Here is a 12308-nt window from a genome sequence, read left to right as displayed (position 1 = left end):
CTTGCTAAATGTAATCACGCCATTCTTTGCAGGTTCATCAGCTCATTACCCCGAACAAGCCCTCAATGTAGTCTAGCCTACTGTAATGTGTCAAGTTATATAACATAATATATCACATAATATTTCTTATTTCAGCTGCTACAAGCACTCAGTCCATTGGGCCTCATTCTCGAACGCAGTTGAGAAGAATTTAAGAAGGACTTTCTTCTGAACTCCACTTCGGTGACAATATTTGCCATTCTCCAACATTTTCTCATCTGGGATTTCTTCTGAACTTCAGAAGACTTTCAGAACGCGAAACAGCAGTCCTAAGTTTGCTGGAGTCTTCTCAAATGCGATTCCTCAATGCGATCATCTTGTGGTTATTTGAGGAATCGCATTTGAAAAAACTGTCTGTGTTTAAAGGGTTAACAGCTGAATTTGTGAGAAATCGTTGGTGATATAGACATCCTCGGATTTAAATAATTATAATAGTAATACATACGAAAATATTTGTATCATTAACAATTACGTTTCACATTTATAATCATGATTCTACGAGGCAATGTGCTGTCATAAAATAAATAAAAGGACTACACCAGGATGCTAAACCAGACTATTCTCATTTGTAGATCCACATTGGTGGAATGTTCTTCAGAGAGCACCTCCCTTCCTAACTGACTAACTAGTGCTTGACTTGCATTCCTGCACTTTTTTTTTCTTTTCTACCTTGTTTTTTAATTTCTTATGTAAAGTTGTATTTATTGTTACACTAATTCTCTATTGCTCGTATCTTGACTGTTCTCGCCCTTGTACGGCGCTTTGGACAAAGGCGTCTGCTAAATGACTAAATGTGAATGTACACGAACACTGCAAATGTAAGTAAATGAATAAATAAGCACTAAACTCAATCGCGTTAAAATAGCCATAGTGGAATAGAAGTAGAACACATCTACATCCTGCAGTACCTCCACGTCTGCACCGGTTAAGTTAGATCTGCGTTTTGTGCTTGCTTTCTGCTTAGACATGACTCGCCTTACGAGGTGCTTTTGTGTGGATTCGGGAGATTCCAACAGCACACGTCTCTACGGTTGTGTGCCCTAATAAGGAGCTGGCGGGGCGTGTATGTATGCAAATCTACTTTCAGGAGATTGCGCATCATTTTAAGAAACTATTTCGGGAGAGCTAAGCTGAGAAGACTTCGGCTGCTTATGAACGCATTTTCAAGTGTGCAGGAATGGGCGGAGGTGTTTCCCTTACGTTGTTTTTACGAAGTCCGTAAGAAACATTTCAGAAGAATTTCAGAAAATTATCGAGAATGAGGCCCTATGTTATTACACACCATCATCCCCAAAGCAATATAAAACAAGTAAAATAGTCTGTTTGCAAAAAAACAATAGCTTTCTTTGTATTCCTTTCTTGTGAAACAAGCCAGCATTCACAGCATCTGGTATAGTGAAGGGCATGCTGCTCTTAAGCACAGTGTGAAGGCAATGATTCACCCCTTATTGTGTGAAGAGTATAGAACGGAACGGTTGTTGTGACAGATCCGTTTTACCACCTAATTCTGCTGAGGTCGCTTCTTCAAGAACCTTTCCCAGGGTGCATCTGTGCCAAACATGCAATAACAAAAGAAACCCCTTTGTGTCTGTCAGACTTTAGTGTTGTTTTTTTGGCGTGCATGTAGCAGTGATTCTTTAGGAATCTTCTCAGCTGAATGCACATGCATAAAACATTCCTCATTAAACACGTTTAAAAATAATAATATGGCTTTCTAAAATGTTTTCTCTTTTGCAGTTGTCCTTTAATAACTGTCAAATTAGCCTAATAAATATTCTGTCTGCCACCCATGGCTCAAAGCTTTTGTGGATAATCTAACCTCTGACTGGGGAGTGTTGGGTATGATGTGAGCCATTAACCATGGAACTTTTCCTTCTCTGCCCCTCTCTCCTTTGCGTGGGTTGGCAGGACCTGTCAAATATTTCAATGGAAGGTGATCCACACTGTTTTTGTATCACTTAATACCTTACAATTACTTCCACAGTTGAAGGCCCCTGGGTGCTCTCCCCAACTGACCTGGCTGTGGAGAGCTTTACAGCGCTACTCCAGCAGAGAAGACCAGAGCCATGCAATCCAATAAGGGCACTGTAGGCACTTCTGGGCCAAATTGATCCAACCTGCTCTTGCTGTTCCTCTGAGCTGTGTTCACCTTCACTCAGCTGGAGAGAAGAGAGAGAGAGAGAGAAAGAAAGAAAGAAAAAAAGAGAGAACTGAAGAAATGCGATTTTGTTCCCTTGGCTAAACAATAGTTTCACAGCTCTTTCAGGCAGCTGCCACACCAGGCAGTGGCAGTGAAAATAGCCTTCTGGCAACATTTCTCAAACTGCCAATAGAACATTTACCCCACCAGTGTTATTGCACCATAAAATAGTTTGGTGAATGGTAAGGCTACTTAAGATATGTTTTCTGTCCATGGTGTGTGTTTGAACATGTGATTAGGTGATAACGGGTGTAATGGTGAGGAGCTCTGCTTTCCACCAAAATCTCCTGAGTCCTTTAGGGTTTGTGTGTGGATTTCAAAAAAAGCCATTCTGTCCTATACAATGACATGCAAATGCAATCTACCCCCACTGCACATTCGGTTGATTTCATCCAGCAGCAAACTGCCTGGGTAGTAACTTAATACAGCGTACAGGGAAATCATGCTGATATTTCATAAGTGGTACCGCTCAGGAGAGCACAGCACCAACCCTCAACGTGCCTCAAGGATACAATTCATCTTTATTCCTCAGCTCCCCACGCCCACCCCCTTGTCTGATGCGCTAATAAAATCCAGAGTTTGGAGCACAGTTGTTGATTAAGGCAACTCCATTCATCATCACAACAGAGGAGGCTGGTGAGTGCTTTTCTGTGCGGGTGAGGCAAGAGGAAGGGGGATGGAAGAGGACTGTCTTGCCACCTCCCAGCTTTTTCATTATAAACTGTTTACTCATCATCTGTGATCCATCCACATCATGAGCCCATCAGTCACACTCTGCTCAGGAATCTCTACATTGTGGCAGACATGAAATTGGGATGAAGCCTGATTGCGACCCCCCGATTCTTTTTTTTAAATGGATGAGGAAACAATCAAGTGTTGCTGTTGAAGGAAATCCTATTTTCACTGCTATTAGCCAGTCCAAGTAAGGACAGACCTCAGGTGCATCTTCCTTTTGTAAGACTGGCCTTATAGGAAACTGATCAAAACACGTATGACATCATACACTGGGTCCTGTATTGCAAAAGACAAGACTTTTATGGTCATCATTTGGGAAGTTGGAAGAGAGACTTTTTTATTAATTTATCTGAGATTAAAGTCTTTAAAGGGAGATAGTCTGCAACATTACATTTTTTTTTTCATGTTCTCAATCCCGACAGCTATATCACTGTGGTGCCCTTACTTTCACCCTTAAACTTTTACTTCTCTGTGTATCAGCAGCTGCTATATCATTTTTTATGTAAATGTAAAAGCTGTTTAAATAATTATGTATCCCTCAGTAATGTAATAAACCGCTTGGTTATATCACTGTACCCTCATAAGACTGCTGTCACTATTTCGGTACATCTTTAAAAGTGGAATTCTGTATTCAAGATGCAGACATGAGATGAGATTTAAATGTATTCCCCTTCCTTGACTTGGCTTGACTTTTTTGGGGGGTCCTGGTGGGATTTAAATTCATTATTCTGACTTTTAGAGCTGTGGTTTTAAAAAAAGTGGTATGTGCTGTTCTGAATGCCCAAAACCAGCCTTAGGCCCAATATCAATACTTCCCCTTACCCCTTATCTTTCCCCTTACCCTAGAAGTTGCACGTTCATGTGAGAGCTAGTGGTGTCTCAATACCCAATTTGATCAAGATTAAGGGGTAAGATTAAGTGGTGTATGGCCCTCGTTTTTAAGCTGATCGGAGAGCTACCTTGCTCCTCCAAGGGCTATCCCAGAGCACACAGCGAAACCAGCTCGGGATTTTTTTTTAAAAAATGGCTGCTTGAAGCGAGGAATATTTTACATGAATAAAGCTATCTACACAACTTTTTATATGTTTATAATGACTCGGTTTGATCTGAAATGTGCTACACAAACTATGCATAGTATTATCGGTCTTAACTGAAGCTTTCAAACTGTAGTTTTAGGATACAATTAGCGCATATACCACCACTCCATTGGCTATATGGTAGCTTGCCAGCTATCATGCTACATACACTACATGTAAGTATTTTTGGCTTATAATTAATTTAAAAATGACAACAGTCTTGTTTCGTGCTCTACACAGTTGTATACATATATATTTGCAACCATGTTCTTCATTAGACTTTTTTTTAAATCGCTAGTTTCATAGCTCATACAGTCACGCATGACGTACCCGAAACCGAGTGGCGTCTCATTTCATAGGGGAAAGTTTTCAGCCCTTGGCCCTTACACTTGCAAGTGCTAGGGTTAAGACAAGACAAAGACAAAGCAAAAGGGGCAAGGGGAAGAATCGAGATTCGGCCTTAGTGTTCTCAAATGAATGAGACATGGATATTCACAGAGCACAGAGGACAGCCTCTACAAAAAACATCAGGTATTGGTATTAAAGCTCTTTTCGCCAGTGAGGCTTTGAGTCGGCATGATGGGCCTTATATAAATCAAGTGAAAAGCGACAGCAGCTATACTTAGGCCGAATCTCGATTCTTCCCCTTGCCCCTTTTGCTTTGTCTTGTCTTTGTCTTTACCCTAGCACTTGCAAGTGTAAGGGCTGAAAACTTTCCCCTATGAAATGAGACGCCACTCGGTTTCGGGTACGTCACTTGGCGTCGCTGGATAATACAGGATGGTACATGTAAAGCACAGGTCGATGTCTTCAAACAAGTGCTGTCATTCACAGATATCAAACGGAGTTCGCGGATAAGTTATCTGTAGACATGCGTGACTGTATGAGCTATGAAACTAGCGATTTAAAAAAAGTTTCAATTATGGTTGCAAATATATATACGACTGTATAGAGCACAAAACTAGACTGTCGTAATTGTTTTGTGGACGGTACATGTAAAGCACGGATCGATGTCTCCAAAGCAAGTGCTGTAATTCACAGATATCAAACGTAATTCGTGGATAATAAAGTTATCTGTACACATGCATGGAGTCAGGCTAGTCCTAGCAAGCTACCATATAATCCAATGAAGTGGTGGCATACGCTCTAATTGTAACCTAAAACTACTGTTTGAAAGCTTCAGTTAAGACCTACAATACTATGCATAGTTCGTGTAGCACATTTCAGATCAAACCGAGTCATTATAAACATATAAAAAGTTGTGTAGATAGCTTTATTCATGTAAAATATTCCTCGCTTCAAGCAGCCATTTTTTTTTTTTAATTCCCGAGCTGGTTTCGCTGTGTGCTCTGGGATAGCCCTTGGAGGAGCAAGGTAGCTCTCCGATCAGCTTAAAAACGAGGGCCATACACCACTTAATCTTACCCCTTAATCTTGATCAAATTGGGTATTGAGACACCACTAGCTCTCACATGAACGCGCAACTTCAAGGGTAAGGGGAAAGATAAGGGGTAAGGGGAAGTATTGAGATTGGGCCTTAATCCTCCACGGTGTGGACTGACTCCTGCAAACGGTGTGTTCAAAGGTCAGAGGAAGTAGGCAGAGTTGACCCTCTGCTTTGTCGGGCTGGCTGGCACAGCCACGGTAACAACACTTGCTCTGAATTTCAATCCTGCTGCCTCTTTCTTCCCCAAAGAACTTGTTTTCTGCTTCAATTGCTTTTTTGCATATTATCTCCACAATGCATTATTATGCATGAGAAAATATCCCTCTCATTGGTTTATTTGTTGAGTAATTAATTACTTTTTATGTTGCATTAATCCCCATCTTTTGGGTTTCAAATTAATTTCTCCCCTCTGTGTGCTTTCTAAATGCATATAAACTGGTAAACCTTTTTATTTTTTGACAAATCTTTCTGACACTTTTCTAATTATGCCAGTCTCATGAGATGTGCAATTTGCAGCCTGCAGATTTTAAAAACATGTGGCCACTGTGACTTTTTCGTTTACCCTGAACTGTACTTCCGAGACCCGCTCATTACAGCCTTACTCAGCAGGCCATCCTGTCAGCCCAGCAGTCAATGCTGTGCAACTTAGTATTTACCACTCTAAGATGCTTGTTTTGTCCCTGAAGTCAAATTTAAAAGCTGTTTTTATCCAAGCATTGTCCGTGTGGGAGGCTTACATTTAAAAATATAACTTCATAGGAAAGAGGACTGAACAATTTACCCTCGGTTTGACTGTTTGATTTGTTTTGCAGGGGAGAGTATGACCTTTCCTCAAGGCCAGTTGGTATATCCATGAGGAAGGCCTCCAGCAACGTGAAGTATGATGATAAATACAAATATATTTTTATTTATAATAACTCAAACTTAAATTACAAAAAAAACCATAGGAACATTCAAAAACCTTACCTTCTTTCTTTTGAACGAGTAATCCTATCTTATCTAAATCCTAACTAAATCTAAACTGTAAATTGGCTGACTCAACAGAAACATATTGAATACTTATACAGCCTTTTCTGATTTTTTTATGTCACAGTGAAATAGATGTTCTCTGGTGATGAAGACGAAGTAGGGATTCTGGAGAGACCAGATTGGCATATGGCAACTTATCTCCAGTTTCCCCCAAATTGTTGGGCTGCGCCGGGGAAATAAAACACTTTAAAATGAGCCTATTCAATTGTTGCATGTTTTTAACAGTCGCTATCAGGGTTCTTTATGTACTTATGTTCAAGATACTCCTTTGATCTCTGTAGAAATACACTGGCCGTGTAAACCAGTGCACTGGGCCATCATTCCATTAATACTGTACATGATTATGGCTGGCCTTCCCAGAGTATGTATATGCTATCCTGATTTTCCTAATGAGTGTATTATGGCTGACACTTGGAGCAGGATTCTGGACCATATTGAGTTGCAGTATGAGGCTTTGAGTGGGTGCATAAATATTTTGACAAATGCCTTTGCTGACACTTTTAAACTGAGAATGCTGAATTTATATCAGTTAATGGGCCGTGTACCTACTCTTGAGCAATCAGAGAAGCAAATGCAGTTCAAGGCACAGAGTTAGTGGATGTCTCTGGAAAACAGCACTCTTCCCACAAGTCCTGCCCCTGGAGTTGCTAAGTGTTGCTGGAGAAGTGCCTAGACTTAAATCATTACACTGTGTTTTGCAGATCAATGCTTCACAACTTCAGGCCTGTGAATGTTCCCTGCCAGACAAATGGTTCCCTGGGTGAGACTCTTAGTACATACAAGCACATAGATCTCCTGTTTAAATGTGTCCCCATGGCAGTGCAGCCCCAGCAGATTTGTGAGCCAGACGGGTCGTATGGATATATTTTGTAAATAGATGTCGAAACAGAGCCACGCATGCCTTCATCACACTGCTGAAGTGAGGAGGGTGCGCTCAACTTCAGCATTAATGAGGGATTAATGGGATTGCCCTTCCTGTTTGTTTTTTCTTCTTCTCTCTTTTTTGTAAACACGGACTGTTCATGCTTGATTTTCTGATTTAGAGCTCTAGCACTAGATTTCTGGTCAGGGTAGGACAGAGGGACCTCTTAAAAAGTAGCACTAACTTGGAGGTTTGGGAGAGGTATATATATATATATGTATATAGATAAATATAAAGTATTATTTTTTCTGTCTGTAATATCAATGTTAATTTCATGTGGGTACAAGTCTATGTAGGTCTACACAGAGACATTTAGATTTCCTGTTCCATTCATTCCTTATTCTTGTATGACCGATTTGGCATTACAAATGCATTATTTATCATGCAAATAAAGCACTTTGAATCGAATTGAACTGAATTGCATTGAGAGGGAGCGAGAGAGAGAGAGAGAGAGAGAGAGAGAGAGAGAGAGAGCAAGAATAATGATTCTAGTGAAATGGGCATTTTTGGGGCTCTTTCAAGGCAGATGGTATCATGTCCTCGGTAGTCTCTTTGGGCTGGCAGTTTTTCACTGCCATCCAGATTGTCCCTGCTTTGTTGTCATTTGGAAGACAATTAATCAGCGTGACTCAGAAAAAATATAAACAGACTTTATGGATAAATGAGCAATAAGACGTTCATATTCTCACTTGTTTTATAGCTCCCCTGGCTGTGTCTGGGTCACCTCCTGCCAAAAAAGGTTATGCAGTCTGCCTTAAATGACACTGGCACCGGTTTCAGAGGAATATTAAAAAGCGTCTTTTAATCAATTGGACGGAAAAATGTGGGGTTGGTGGTGTGTGTGTGTGTGTGTGTGTGTGTGTGTGTGTGTGTGTGTGTGTGTGTGTGTGTGTGTGTGTGTGTGTGTGCCTATAAATCATTTGAGATGTTGCAGGAAGGGTGGTGTGGAGTTCAGTGTTTTTGGCTCGGATCCGTCCCTGTCAAACTAATGGTCATCCGTTAGTCTGCACGATCCCTTTGACAAGGACGCATCACCCTGATTTTCCCAGACTATAATCACTCAGGCTATGACAGGCATTAAAGCGTTTTCTTTCTTTGTATTTGTCTGGGTCTGTGCAACATGATTTTAATTGTGTGCAGCTCACAGTGTATCAACCATCCGAGCAGCATTATCACAGTTATTTACAAAATGACACTGTGTGTGTCCTTTCAATACCATTTAATAATCTAAATGACCTTGCAGTTTTTATTCCTTAGTTTGCCCAAAAACCTTAGTTTATACCTCAAAAGTCAGTCGAAGACAGTCAAAGACTTGCCTATGTTGTCAATGTAACAGTGAAGTTTCCTTTGTCTGTCTTTCACTTACTACGATTGATCATTACAACTTGTATCCACCTCACTGAATACTACGTTGTGTAGGTTGAATGTTATCTATTTGATTGTATAGTGTAGGAATGTAGTAGAAGGATGTAGAATATTACCAGAAAGAACAAAATAATGACCACAAAACCATTTCCAGATAGTATTTGTTTGGCAAAAGTTTTAATTGAGCCAAATGACTACATAAAGTTATTAGGCATGCTGGTCCTTACAAAATCTTTAACAGTCCAAGGGATGAGATGACTCCCAGGAGGGTAAGATGAGGTTTTGTGTGCTAATAAGCCCAATTGTGAAAAAATGACTGGACATCTTGTTTTCTGACAGTGGCACATACTGTTACTGAGTATTTCCAGTCATACCAAGGTTCCAAAGTTAAGTCAGTAGTCAAAGTAGAAAACAGTAAAGCTAAAGTTTCACTGAGACAGATGAATTGTATGGTTGACAAAATAAAATAAATTGTTTACTGTAACACACGCAAATTCAGATTTTAGAGGATTTCAGAGCAGCGAGTTAAAGCTTTAGTCATATGTTGAAAAAAATCACTTAAAGGTGCCTTTTGGTATCGCTGCAAGTTGTTTTGGCATTACATTTCATGGTTTGTTATATGGTCTGGGGATTTCTGACAGCCACTTATCTGTACAAAAATAACCTTATTTTTGTTACAATCCCACACCAATCCCCCCCCCCCCCCCCCTTTTCCTTTTTGATCCACTCCGTAGTATGCCTTGTATTGATCTCCAGCAAACTAATGAGAACCCTCCCGGACTCCTAAATGAGCGTGCCAGGCACTGCATTATGCTGGCCCCAGTCTCATTTGTATTAAAACTCAAGCAGATGTTTGTGTATAAAATGCACGCTTCGGGGCTCTCCAGCGCAGAGGGCCCTCACTCAAACCCCTTTTGTAAATGGCTGCCAAATTAGGAAGCTCATCATTTATGCCTGTGAAGCTGCAGATCTGTGGCCCATAGGAAGAGGGTGGGCTGGGCAACTGGCTAGCCACAGCAGATATATACTGAGGGAAGACAATGTTCTAGTGTTCCTCTGCTCTTTACAAACTTAATGTTTCACTTTGATAATGTTCCACAAATATCCAGCACGTGCAGGTAGCTTTTTTGTGTGTGTTCAAGGCCCACCCGGAGCACATTTCTAAGATAATGAAGAATCTAAAGGGTCAGAGAGTTACTGAAGGCTCGCTAATGCATCTTTATTTCTCTCTCTCTCTCTTCCTATGTGTCTTACCATGCAACCTTCAGGGTGCCCTTGTCTGCTGGGAACATTGAAAATAGCAGCTCTCTCCGGAGAAGATTGCAGTGAGTTTTATTTAGTCGAGAGATTGATCCACGTGAACTTTTGGCTGACATTAATGATGGCTGCTCTCCCTCTCGGTGGCCTGCTCCATCTTAGACCCTATCTGAAATCGATAGGGGCCTCCTCCACTGCCTTAATATTGGGTTTTGTATGCCTTCTATGGAGGCTGGCTGCTCTGCTGGGGGCGATCTCTCTCTCTCTTCCTCTCCCTCTCTACATCTCTGAGGCAGCCCTGCAGTGATGCTACAAGCCTTCAGATCACCCTCACTCAATAGCCACCAGCTAGACAAAAGCCTCACAGTTGTTTTTTTTTCACTTATCCCTTGTACCTTTCCTTTTCTCTCGCTTTCATTTTTCTCTCTCTCTCTTTCTTTCTTACTTTTCCCTTCTGTGACTTTCTCAGTCTCTAAGTTTTTGTTTCACTTTTCTCCACCGCCCACCTCTGTCTCTATGTATAATTTTTCCATCACCATAGCCTGGCATTATCATCTTACACTTTTCCGATGCCTTCCTTGTGGAACAGAAACAAAAAGATTCATTGGGGATGGGGCAATGCTTTTGGGCACAGACAAAAATGACTTTGAAATGCCTTGGTTTAGCTTGTGGGGATGTTCCAGGTTCTTGAATAGAGTTTTAATGGTAGGGTTTGCTATACTGGAGAAGACATGTTGAAAGTTGAACTTAACAGCCAAACTAAACACCCCTCCCTCCAGTGCTCCTTCAAAAACTCCACTCCACAAGTTAATGGAAGCGCATTGCCAAGTCAGCGGCACTAACAACTGGGCTAGCTGACCAAATTAGCGAAAGCCAGAAAGTCTGAGGGAGGATGTGGTCTAGTCTCCGACCAGCCTTATACGCCGAGATTGTGGATGTCTATTTTTCATAGTAAAAGCAAAAAAAACCATCAACAACAGAATCAATTCTAGCAAGAAAAGTTGTTGAGATTGTTTTGACAAAACTTCTGTGACCAAAGAGAGAGCACAGTAGTTTGGATCAGCTAAGACAGTGTTTCCCCAACTTTTTATAGTTCCGTACCTCTTCAGACATTCAATCTCCAGCTACGTTGTGTGCATTGTAAGTTATTGTTATATAACCTAAACTTTTTTATAACTTCTACCATTTTTTCATTCACTGGACTTGAACTGCTTTTATATTTCAATATAATTCTAAATAAAGGGGTGTTCTTAAACCCTGGACTGGTAGTGTACTGACACCTCAACTATGCTTTTGCTGAGGTGTATGCTGAAATATGTTGTGAAATGATTTCACTGAATTGCAAGTCTAATATAAAATGTTTGCTCCCCAATACATGGATGTTTGCTTCAGTAGATCAATATGTATGTATATGTCCTACTAGAGTATGTTCAACAGCATGCATGTTCTTACCTATTACAAAGCACTTTTGCAAATAAATGTATAAAGAGCTTTAATTTAAAAAAGAAAATTTCTCTTTTTAGTAATCCTCTCCTTCATGCAAGTACACTGTCAATACACTTAACCTCTTGAGTTGAATGGAGACAGAGGACAGACAGCATGATCAATGAAAAAAGGCTTACAAACTGGATTGTGAATTTAAAAAAAGATTTTGATTCGATACACTACAGTTAACTAGCCTGACGATGTCATACTCATAATTCTAGTCAGAATATGAGTCTGATACTGCTCGATTGAGCTGTGAATATGGGGCGTGTTTCAACGAACCAGGAAAGAAAATGCCTCTTCGCCAATTGGATACCTAGAACCAATCAGAGCAACGTAGTATGACCTTCTGATACATAAAACTTTTACCGGATCCCGTAGGAAGGCTGCAAAATCATCTTTTCGATCAACAAATTATCACATAATCGCGTTTCTCTGTTCCTCTTTCAAAATAAATGCGCTGTCAATATCTGTGAGATATGCATGCTCATGTTATACTTATTAGCAGCGAGGCTAGCTAGCTACTATGAGTTTCAATGGATTTTTGGTCTAAGCGTTAGCAATAACCTAACAATAATTGTCTAGAGAGCTTCAGTTAAGACCTACAATACTCTGCAACATTCGTGTTGCACATACACAACTAACCGAGTCAATGTAGACATAAAAAAGTTGTGTAGATAGCTTAATTCACATAAAATATTTCCCACTAACAGGCTCCCGAGACGCCACCATCTTGGTACGATTTTGAATCTA

Source organism: Sprattus sprattus, assembly GCF_963457725.1.
Source record: "Sprattus sprattus genome assembly, chromosome: 4".
Lineage (NCBI taxonomy): Eukaryota > Metazoa > Chordata > Actinopteri > Clupeiformes > Clupeidae > Sprattus > Sprattus sprattus.
The sequence above is the reverse complement of the archived record's forward strand: the minus strand, read 5'-3'. Positions refer to the sequence as shown.